The sequence below is a fragment of the Capsicum annuum genome, chromosome 1 (assembly GCF_002878395.1).
Source record: "Capsicum annuum cultivar UCD-10X-F1 chromosome 1, UCD10Xv1.1, whole genome shotgun sequence".
NCBI lineage: Eukaryota > Viridiplantae > Streptophyta > Magnoliopsida > Solanales > Solanaceae > Capsicum > Capsicum annuum.
In genome coordinates, this window is record NC_061111.1 from 248,913,952 (window position 1) to 248,925,819 (window position 11,868).

Below are 11,868 nucleotides of genomic sequence, written 5' to 3' on the forward strand. Positions count from 1 at the left end.
TATATACATACACATCTGCACACACTGTGAGAGATCGGAGATGAGAAAAATAATGAAGAAATAAGAAAAAAAAAGCAGTAGATCGGGATATAATTTAAAACATATAGTTTTCCGGCAAGATTAACCGTCGAAATCGCCAAGGAAGCCAACAACTCAATCCCGTTCCCAAAACCCTCTACCGGTGATGCCATTAATGGTGAAACTGATATAGAACCATTAGATCTGGCCGGAATCCACGCCATAGCGGTGTAAAAAAATCTCACCGATAAACAAACCATGACTACCGTCGCCAATCACCCCCCTCCCCCCGTCGCCGCTACCTCCTCCCTTTTCCCTTCCCTACACACACTGATCCAGTCACCAGCCATCAAATCCCATCATCGCCAGTTCCCCAGCGCCGATGACCCGGTGAATCTCCAATAGCCAAGTTTCTTGTTTGATCAAAATTGACCTTTCAGTCGTTCTAGAGTAGCATACCCATTTCTTGATTAGCAACTAATCTTTTCTTTTCTTTTTTTACCATTATTATCCTTTACTTTATTTATTTATTTATTTTATAAAATATAGCAATTTGGATTTAATGCAAATTTAAAACTTATCAAAAAACTACTGTAATTTGTTTAAATTATTTTGACAAAAATTCAAAATTTCCTTATAAATATATTTTTAAAAGTATTATTAAAATTAAAATTTAGCATAAAATGGGTATCTTTATGTATTTTATTATTTATTTTATTTTATTATTTACCATTATTAATCAAGCTTAATAATTATTTATTGATTTAATTAATTATTTTAAGTGATTTTTTATTATAAAATTTTAGGTAAATTTTAGATACGTTTAAAATATTCATCTCAATTAAGAATGCGGCGTACGCATCTTTTTGGGACATTTAAAAGTAAATTTTGATAAATAATTTTCTATAAAATTAAATTTACATCGATTTACTTAATATAAGAAGTGTAAGTAGATGTTTTTGGTATAATAAAAATGAGAGAATCGAAATAATTTAAGTCAAGATAAGTCAATAAAAGCGACCATACTAGAACCACGGGACTCGAGGGGTGCCTTACACCTTCCCCTCGGTCAACAGAATTCCTTACCCGGTCTTTTATTTTCGCAGACCAACAAAGAGTCACTTCCTTTTGATTAGAGATTAAATAAGGTGACTTGGAACACCAAAACTCAATTCCAAGTGGCGACTCTGTAAATAAATTAATCCCTATTCAATGTCGTCACTTTAATTGAAAAAATCCTTCGACCTCGAATCTTTCGGGCAAAAAAAGGGTGTGACAGTGATCTGGATACGTTATTGATAGTAACTAAAAAATTGGTCGATTTTCACTTATTGGAAGGTATAAAATTTGGTTGAGTTTAGCCCATCCTCTTTTAATTGGGTTGAATCGAGGCCATCCTCTTTTAATTGATCTGGATACATAATTGATAGTAATTAAAAAATTGATCAATTTTCACTCATTGGAAGGTTAAAAATTAAGTTGAGTCGAGTCCATCCTCTTTTAATCAAATAAGTAAATATTTATTATTTTAAAATTAAATAAGAGTTGAGATGTAGAATAAAACAATTATTGACATGTCTGAAAGCTAGTTTCTCGAAAATTGTGACATCAATGTTAGTATGGTGAAGATTTTGTGATTTTTTCTAGGGAAAAGGCATCATTTCCACCCCAAACTATACCCGAAAAGTCTAAGTCACACCTAAACTATACAAGTGACTCATTACACACCTAAACTGTATAAAAGTGATATTATTATCTCCCTGCGACACCCATGCTCAAGTTTAATGAATGGAGTGCACTCCACTCGCCCTCTTGTGGTACCACGTGTTTAATTTAATTTTCCTTTTTTATTAAAGCTTAACCCGACCCTATTACTCTTTTAACCTATCTATTTAACCCATCCGACCTGACCCAACCTCATATTATACCCTAACCTGATTAAACCTCTTCATCCAAATGAAAAGTCATCGGATGAGATCAAAAATGTGGTAGAATATTTACCTCTCTTCACTCTTTCAATTTTTTATCAAATTTAAACCCGATAGATGAGATAAACAATAATTTTTCTCTGTTTTTCATTGTTGACAAGTAAAAATTATTTTTTATCTCTTTTCAATTGAAGTTGATTGGGTTGATTTCAACGGAGGTGGTACGATCTAGGAAAAACACTTAAGGTTACGATCTTTTATGTAGGAACTACTGATTTTCAGTTCAAAGGTTAGCTTTTTTCTTTCCTAAATATAGTAGATCTAGGATTTATTTTTGTTCCTAAATTAGATCTACGGTTTTTTGAGTTAGGGTTTTTCCGTCTTTAATTTGTCCAAATTAACGTTTTATTTTAATTTAGATACTCAATGTGTGATAATATAACCCTTGACATTTATAATAGTTCAATTTTACTAGGGTTTTGACTAGGGTTTTTAATTAGGATTTTTGAATTAGGGATTTTTGTTGTCTTTAATTTATCTTGAAAACTGATCTGTTATAGTTTGTTTATGTGCTTCAATCTGTAACAATATGAGCTGTGAGGTTCAATATGTGATAAATAACCTGTGATACTTATAATTGTTGCATAAATACTATATTTTTTTTATTTTTGTGTACTGTGAGACTTGTATCTTTATTGTGTTTTTGTGGTCAATGATTTCAGGTTTATAAAATGAGTTTTGAACTGATCACTTTGAGATTTTACCATGGTGGAGAACGTAATATGGGTATGGTGAAGGGGAAAAAGGGAAAAAGATATGAGGGTGGACAAGTTACTGAATTTTTAGATGTTGATGTAGATAGGTTGTATTTATTTGAATTTAGGGATTATGTAAGGTATTTAGGTTATATTCCCAAACAATGCTTACTATATGTTAGACTGCCCAAATGTTCTAAATTAAAAAAAAATTAGGTCAGACAAGGACACACTTGACATTTCAAAGAAATTGGGTAATGGCAAGTTTTGAAAGCTTTTGTGTGTCACATGGTTGGTGAACCTGAAGTGGCCCCACTTTTGGAATTTGTAAGTGATGGAGAATGACATGTGGAGGGGACAAGTGGTGTGTCTTTTAATAAAGACACTGAAAATGACATTGAAAGTGTTGACAAGGCATCTAAAAATAGTGAAGATGTCCCTCTTTTGACCAACCTATTGCTCATACTTCTCCTCCTACTACTGACCAACCTACTGCTCATGTCTCTTCTCCTATAGCTACTGCTCCTAGTAGTTATACTACTGCTCCTAGTAGTTCTATTGTTGCTCCTACTAATTCTACTGCTGCACCTTTTGAATCTGTTGTAGATTCAGATGTAGAATCTATTGATGGAGGCATAAAGATTGGGAGTGATGTGGATGAATATTTAAGAGGTTTTAGGGAAGAAAAGAGGAAAAAAATAAAGAAAGAGGGGAGAGAGACTAGTAATTCCTAAACATATTAAGTTAGGAGCTGGAAGAAAGGGACCAGATATTGGCTATGATGAATCTGCTGGTGGTGATAGAAATTGTTTGGAGCGAAAGTTAGCTAGTGATGAACCTTTTTACCCATCTGATGAAGCTTCCAGCTTTGAAAATGATTCAAATGATGTAATAGATGAAGAAGATGAAGTTGAACAGGTTGAACATAGAGATAAAGCTAGAAGGAGGAAAAACATTAAGAGAGTTGCATATAATTCAGACTGTCAAAAAGTTGTGTGGGAGTTAGGCCACTTGGAGTTGGTTTATCAGGATTGTAAAATAAGATCTTCAGCTGGGAGATGGGACAGATTTGATAGCAATAACAGACATGCAAAAGGTAAAGAAATGTTGTTTTTGCTTCTATTTCTGTTTATATTGTATCTGTTTCTGTTTATGTTGTAACTATTTCTGTTTTTGTTGTAGGGATTAGAAATTGTTGTAACTAAATATTTATCAAATGTTGAACATAGAATGTGTGCAAGGCATGTCCTTGCAAACTGTTCAAAAGATGCTATATGTAGAGGTATTGAGAAGAAAAAATATTTTTGGAGGTGTGCAAGATCTACCTTTAGGGCTAATCTTAGGGACAACATTAGCTATATGAAGATGTTAGGGGGAGAAGAAATACTAGATAATTTGATGTATTTTAATCCAGAAAGATAGAGCAAGGTTTACTTTAGCTTTGGAACAAAGTGTGACGTTGTAGACAACAACACGACAGAATGTTTTAATGCATGGATTTTAGGAGCTAGGCATAAGACTATAATTACAATGTTAGAGGAGATAAAGGGTAAAAATGATGAAAAGAGTGGGACAGATAAGAGATTTTTGTGAAACTTGGATCAATGATATTTCTTCAATAGCTATGAAAGTGCTAAATGATAATACAACAAGGTCTATGAAGTGCAGCATAGAATAAAATTCTGATACAGGGTATGAGGTACTAAATAGAGGATATAGGCATATTGTGGATCTTGCTAGACAACATTGCAGTTGTAGAGCATGGATGTTGAAGGGCATACCGTGTCTTCATGCAGTGGCTGCTCTTCACCACAAAAAATTAGAACCAATAAACTACATCTCTTACTGGTACAATAGAGAAACTTACATGAACACATATAGTTTCTTCATTCAACCAGTTTTGAATATGAAGATGTGGCCACAATCACAGAATATCTCTGTTATGCCACCTCCTATTAAGAAGCTGCTAGGTAGGCCTTGAAAGAATAGGAAGAAAGAAGAAGGTGAAACCAAACAGAAAACTGGAAAGTTGTCCAAGAGGGGGATTGAGATTTCATGTGGCACTTGCCATAGAAAGGGTCACAACAAAAGAAGATGTCCAACAGGTGCACCAGCTGCTGGCACTAATCGAAATCTTGGCCCAAGTCCATCTGCTGGTGCAGACCCAAGTGCAGGTCCAAGTGCAGCACCTACTGTTGGAAAAGGGAGAGGTTCAACTAGAAGAGGAAGGGGTAGACCACTAAAGAATTCTACAGAATAGATATTTTATTTAATTTGACAGTGTTGTAAACTAATTATGCTTTCCTTATACTAAATATCTTTTTTTTTAGTGTGCTGACAGACCAAGAATGGTTGGAATGGGATTACTTCACACACAAAGTGGATGTACAATTCTTAATGTAAGTTTACTACTACATTACTATCTAAATTTTATTTACTACAATTTCATTTACTAAAGTTGACACTTTCTTCATTTGAGCAGCCGAGAATGCCTAGTGAAAGATTCAAAACTGTCAAGTCTTCAACATTTATGACTGAAAATCTTGAATATATACCAAAAACTGGTGTAAAATGGAAAGAAAAAAAAGTTATGACCTCTAGGCAACTACAAGAAATGAGAGGCAGAAAACAAATGTAAACAAGGTCCAAGGCTGCACACTTAAGTCAAGAAAGCTCCAATATTCAATCTCTATAAGAAGTTGGTGTAGATTACATTTAACACTGTATAAAGCTTAGCAGTTGTGACTGCATTTAAGACTGTTTTTGATAATTCACTAATGTTGGCAACTGGGACTGCATTTAACACTATTTTTTGGTAGTTCACTGATGTTGGCAGTTGTGACTGCTTTAAGAACAATCTATTAGTGGCAGCTTTGACTGCATTTTGTAACTGTAATTAGTTTAATAGTACTAATCTTTTTGTAAAGGTATTTGGCTGCAAGATGTAATTGACACTCATTTTTGGTTAATGATTGTGCAGTTGTAAGTTCATTGTTGCTGAAATTTTTGTTTTTGCTTTTGCACCAGTTGTGGTTGGATTTATTGATGTTAAATTTGTGTTGTGATATTGAAATTTGTGTTTGTGCTTGTACAGCAGCTGTGATTGAATTTAGTGTTGTGATGTATACAAATTGCAACACAAAGAACCACTAAAAACAAAGCCAAAACTGTTAAGTTCAACCGTACAATTTCATTACACAATAATTTAATTACACAAACTAGCAGTTTTGTCAAAGGCAACACCTAAGAATTGATACAAACTTCAGCCCCCTAAAACATAACAAAAACAAAGCAACTTAGTTTTAGGGTAGCCTTCTTGGAGCTCCTTTCAAAAACATGAATTGAAATAGAAAACTAACACCCAAAATACATACACAAATGAGAGTAGTCCATAGTTGTTTTTCCCTTTTCTTGGACTTAGCCAACTTGATCTTCCATTTCTTCTCATTTACCTTCATCATCTTCAAATCATCCTGAAAATTGTCCATTTGCAATTCTATTTTGTTCATGTCTATTTTGCTCTACACAGATTTGGTTGTCCTAGTAGTCTTGTCATCAACTATTTTGCGTTCACAAAATGCACAATTTGCCGAAGATTCAACTCTTTCCTCAAGCTCCCCAATTCTTTCCAACAATTTAGGAATAACAAATTTTGATCGTTCATCAATAGAATCATCCTTTCAAAGAAAAAAATCGCATGATCTAGCATTCTAAAATGAAAGCAATTATATTCTTATACATTATTCAAGATCAATGTTTGAAGAAAAAATTCACTTACTCCATAGTAAGGACAAGTCCAATATCGTCTACCCGGATTTTTTGAGGTCCATGAAGTCATCAAAGGGGGAAAATGTCCATGTTTGCATCGAACCTCGACCAACTCGTGATCTTCTTCTTGCTTACAAAGTCTACTCAAACTTATCTTAGTCATTAAAGTACCTTGATTAAGAAAACAAGGTTTAAGAGAGGTTGAACAACACTTGAGGGAAGAAAAAATTATGAAAATGGCAACAAAGTTAAGACAAAATAATCATCAATATAGCAAGAAATGGAAGGATTAGAAAGATTTAGTTACCAATTCTTCAAACAAATGCTCTTTAATTTCGATTTTGAGAGACAAAATTGGGAATTAGGCTTTAAATAAGAATAGATCCGTTGCAAATTAAAGATGATGTACTTTGAGCCGTTTACGTTTGTCATTGAATAGGCTGGACGCACTTACACCAAGTGTAACATACGCGCCTAAGAATGGGTGTCGCGGGGAGGTAATAATATCACTTTTATATAGTTTAGGTAATGGATCACTTATATAGTTTAGGTGTGACTTAGACTTTTCGGGTATAGTTTGAGGTGGAAACGATGTCTTTTCTCTTTTTTCTATCACAAATATGTTAGATTATTTTGATTAAAAAATTATAAATTGATAGTTATGTGACTGTTTATGAAATTCACCGTAATATAGGATATGTTCATCGGAGGAACTGACACATCAGCAATTTTAATGGTATGGACCTTGTCCGAACTAATGAAGAATCCAGCAGTAATGAAAAAAGTCCAACCTGAAGTCAGAGAGACTTTAAAAGGAAAAAAAAATAGTTGATCATAGTGATGTGCAGAAACTCAAGTATTTGAAATTGATTGTTAAAGAAACTCTAAGGCTTCATCCTCCTGGTTCTTTGGCCTTACCAAGAGAATCAACAGAGCAAATCGCGATTAATGGGTACAATATACCTAATAAAACAATAGTCTTAAGGATCATCAAATGTTCCTATGGAGTTCTTGGCATTTGGATTTGGAAGAAGAAGTTGTCCAGGAATGTTATTTGCTACTACAAGCAGTGAACTTACACTGGCTAAATCTGAATGGTGACAAAAAAATTTAGACAAAGGGAGTAATTAAGTTGCCTAGAATAGATAAAGATAAGTCATTATTTTTCTATTTCCACTTCTTTTTTTTCTCCCTTGTTCCTTTTTTTAATTCCTCATGTATTGTTTTAATTGATAGTGTGGAATAAGATGTAGGGTCTTGCATGCATACATCATCTTTGTTTTATGGAACTTGTGTTTGTTAACCTCAATTATTAGTGTGGGGCAGTAATTAAATAGTATGTAAAAATAAATTAAGAAAACAAAAGAAAGAAAAAAAAAAGATGATTGGTTGAAGGAAAAGACATTGTAGGCTGCAAGTTGATGTGGTAACATGGGCTTGGGCTCTAGGTGACAAAAGAGTTTTAAAATGAAGTGTGGGTGACACAAGTCTTAATAATTGAGTGGAGATGATAATTACTTTATTAAGGTAAGAAAGTAAGAAAAATTTGAAAATAACCCACAAATTTTTTAATTTACACTTTGATCCAATGTAAAACCTAATATAACTAGAAATGAGGGGGAAAAAAAAGGCACGTTTCTCTCTCTTCTCATTTATTGGAGTTTTCTCTCTTCGTGATTTTTGTTGTTTATTGTTGTTGTTGTTGTTTTATTCATCTTCCTCTTCATTATCATCATCTTGTTCTTCATTATCATCTCTTCTTGTTCATCATCATCATCTTCTTGTTGTTGAACATTGTTGTTACCGCTACTATTGCTACTTGATCAAATTTTTTAGGTCAAATTTTATTCGTATATCACTTGGGAATTACTTATAGGTGATTTTAGTAAGTAAAATTATAATTTTTAGTTGAATTTCTCATCTGGGTGTATCTGCTACTGCTGTTTTTTCAACAGTAGATAAAACATGTAACGTGAATTCGACAGATGAGTAATCTGTTGCATAGATGAGTAACCTGTTGCAACATATTGACTAATCTGTTGCAACATATGAGTAATCTGTTGCAACATATATGACTAATCTGTTGCAACAGATTACTCATCTATTGGATTTGTATTATAGTGTTGTAACATATATCCAACATATGGGTCATCTATTGCAACAGATTAATCATATGTTGCAACAGATTACTCACTTGTTGCAATAAATGACTCATATATTGAATTCATATTGCAGGTTCTATCCATTGTAGCAGTAGCAAATATACCAAATAAAAAATTCAAGAAAAATCATAATTATACTTACAAAATCACCTATGAAGTAATGTCCAAGTGATATACGAACAAAATTTAACCTAAATAATTCTAAAAATTTCAACAAGGGCACAACGAATAAGTGAAACACATGAAAAATTTCATGAAACAGGTAAAAAGGACAAAAATAGTGTATCATACATCAAATGCAAAAGGATCGAGGGGAAAAACATTTGAGTTCTCCTAAAATATTTAAGTTCCCTAGTATTTTAATTACTTTCTAATAGATAACCCATCTATTATAACAGATTTTCTATCTGTTTGATAATTTCTAACAGATGAATCATCTGTTGTAACATATCAGTCATCTGTTGATTCAAATTAAGCAATTATTAGTAATAACTAAATTGATTTAGCTAAAATTGAGGACAAGTCTTTAAGACAACGGGACAAACATTTGAGTTCTCCTAAAAATATTTGACTTCCCTATCACCTATTTGTTGCAACAAATTAGTCATCTGTTGCGATAAATGCTTATAACAGGTTAGTCATTTATTGATTTAAATTAAGCAATTATTGATAATAATTAAATTGATTTAACTAAAATTGAAGACAAGACCTTAGATAAGGGGAAAACATTTGAGTTCTCCTAAAAAATATTTGAGCTTTAGTATTTTAAATTGCTTTTCAACACATATTTTGTCTATTTAGTAATTTCCAACAGATGAGTCATATGTTGCAACAACTTTATCATCAGTTGCAACAAATGTCTATATCTGTTCGATAATTTTCAATAGATGTATTAGTTGTTGCAACAAGTGAGTCATTTGTTGCAATAGATGTCTATATCTGTTTGGTCATTTTCAACAGATGAATTGATAAGTTCAATTACGATTTCAATTATTCTCATATTAATTACATGATCATCTTAGTGTGTTTGTTCTGAGTAGAGTGATCAATTGACTAGTTTTATTTGAAATGATTCAAATTAAGCCATTATTAGTAATAGCCAAATTAATTTAATAATTACAATTTCAATTAATGTCATTGTAATTACATAATCATTTAAGTGTATAACCTATTGCAACAGATTTAATATGTTGCAATAGATGAGTCATTTATTGAAAATTATCAAACAGATATACACATATGTTGCAATAGATTAGTCATCTGTTGTAACAAATGTATTTATTTGTTGGTCATTTACAATAGATGACCAATCTGTTGCAATATATGACTTTATCTGTTTGTTATTTCCAACAGATTACTAATCTGTTGCAATAGGTGACTAATCTGTTGCAACAGATGTCTTTATCCGTTTGGTCATTTTCAACAGATTACTCATCTTTTGCAACATCTTAGTCATCTATTGATTCATATTAAGTCATTATATTAGTAATAACTAAATTGATTTAACTAGTATTAATAAGTTCAATTACTGTTTTAATTAATCTCATGGTAATTACACGATCAGCTAAGTCTGTTCGTCCTGAGTAGAGTGATCAATTAACCAATTTTATTTGAAATGATTCAAACCAAGCAATAATTAGAAATAACTATATTGATTTAACTAAAATTAAAGATGAATTAGTAAGTTCACTTACAATTTCAAGTAATTTTATAGTAATTACATTATTAACTAAGTGTTTCGTCTTAAGTAGAATGATCAATTGACCGATTTGATTTGAAATAATTAAAATTAAGTAATTATTAGTAATAACTAAATTGATTTAACTAAAATTAAAGATGAATTGATAATTTAATTACAATTTCAATTAATCTCATAGTAATTACATGATCATCTAAGTGTATTCGTCTTGAGTAAAGTGTTAATTGACCAGTTTTATTTGAAATGGTTCAAATTAAGACATTATTAGTAATAACAACATTGATTTAACTAACATTAAAGATGAATTGATAAGTTCAATTACGATTTCAATTAACATGTTGCAATAAATGAGTAATCTGTTACAAAAGACCAAACAGTTAAAGACATTTGTTGAAAATGACCAAACACATATAGACATCTGTTGCAACAGATAACTAACCTGTTGCAATAACTAACTCATCTATTGAAAATTATCCAACAAATATAGACATCTATTGCAATAGATGACAAAATTGTTGCAACATATGACTCATCTATTGGAAATTATTAAATAGATAAAATATATGTGAACTCAGGACCAAATGAGCCACAAAATTTAAAAAGTGACCAAAATAGGTCACCTATTTAAAAAGTTATCAAAACAGGCTAAACGTAATAATTTATTACATTTTCTTTTTTTTTTTCTTAACGATCAATTAACGGAGTTGACTTTTACAATTTCTTAGGTTTTACTTTTTTTTTTTTGTAAAATGTAAAATTTTTTTACGTTTTATAAAAAAATATAAAACGTAAGAATTTCTTACATTTTACACGATGATCGAGGAAAAAAATGCAGTGAATTATCAATTCAATTAAAAAGATACTAAGAATTGAGTTGTTAAACATAACAAAAAGTTACGTTCTTAACTTTTTTAAAGCAGTGGTCCCCCACCCACAATTCCTTTTTCCACAAATGTCCCATCACTTCTACTTTTTCCTCTTTTTACATATAATAATTATGACTATTTTGATTAGTTAAATTTATTTATATTTTATATGTAATTCAACTAATTTATTTTTTCTCTATGTAATAAATTTTTACGTTTTATATAAAAAAATTTAAAAAATAAAAGTATCAATTACCTCGTTAACTTAACAATTTTTTTATATTTATTCTATATCAAAAAATAATCTCTTCTATCCTTAATTATTCAATTTCTCTCTAAAAAAATTATACTCTTGAGTTTTTCTCTATTCCAAAATAGTGAAATGTTGAATTATCGTCGATCAAATATGCTACTATATACAATAATTATATTTTTTTGGTGTGTTAAAAATATGAAATTAATTTTTTCGGATAGTGATTCATTGTAGTTTTTTATTAGTGCTTCGATTAGGATATTGAGGAGACTCACATGCACAAATACGTTTCATATTATAATTAATGGAGTAAAAAATTATAATTTAATTTAGGAACACTCCTAAAATAATATAATTCTTGCATATAGTAGCATATTTGATCGACGATAATTCAACATTTCACTATTTTGGAGTAGAGG